The following is a 680-nucleotide window of genomic DNA, read 5'->3' as shown; positions in this document are numbered from 1 at the left end:
AGTGCTAAACAGCAATTGACATGTTGGCGCAGTTCTGCAGGAATCGCTTTTGCTCTCAATTAAAATGTAATTTGATAGTTTTGTGTTGGAAACAGAAAGTATACCAGTATATGTCAGTGGCAACACCTGGACTGTGTGATCAACTATATCAGACTTGTTTATTGTGCTATTCTGAGCAAACAAATACAGACCCAGAATGTGCACAATGTCATTCAGTTTACCGTTCAGTCCTCCTCTCTTTGTCTGTGTTACAATACAGGGATGTTCACTGTCTATTTTTCATGTTTAATGAAGGGAAATATTGATATTACAGCAATATGTTTTACACAATAGTGTGCTCCCAATTTAGTGACAACCGTTCTGGGAACAACCTTTCCTGGCTGAACATGACAGTGCCTGTGTGAACAAAGCCAGGTCAGTAAAGAAATGTGTTTTCCAGTTCGGTGTGGAGGAACCTGACCTGACGCCAACCTCATGGGCTGAACTGGAACGCCGACTGTGAGCCAGACCTTATCAGCCTACGTCAGTGTTGGACCTCTTTAATGCTCCTGTGGCTGAACGGGAAACCAAATCCAAGCAGTCAGGTTCCAAAATCTGGCGGAAAGCCTGAAACCAGAAGAGTGGGTTAACCCTAACCCTAGAGCAGAGTCCAAAGAGGTTTGAGACCAAATAAAGTCAGA

General features: G+C 43.2%; 1 long non-coding RNA gene across 1 annotated transcript in view; it reads right to left on the bottom strand.

Annotated features, from left to right (window-relative positions):
• Positions 1-219: 219 nt before the first annotated feature.
• Positions 220-680, bottom strand: part of LOC127371158 (uncharacterized) — a 1041-nt gene continuing 580 nt past the window's right edge. Inside the window, exons 3-4 of the long non-coding RNA XR_007886361.1 lie at positions 461-606; positions 220-243 (exon numbers count right to left, since the gene is read on the bottom strand). This is a non-coding gene — a long non-coding RNA (uncharacterized LOC127371158). The remainder of the gene's footprint in view (positions 244-460; positions 607-680) is intronic.

This window comes from Dicentrarchus labrax, unplaced genomic scaffold (genome assembly GCF_905237075.1).
Source record: "Dicentrarchus labrax unplaced genomic scaffold, dlabrax2021, whole genome shotgun sequence".
NCBI classification, from domain to species: Eukaryota; Metazoa; Chordata; class Actinopteri; family Moronidae; genus Dicentrarchus; species Dicentrarchus labrax.
The sequence above is the reverse complement of the archived record's forward strand: the minus strand, read 5'-3'. Positions and strand labels throughout refer to the sequence as shown.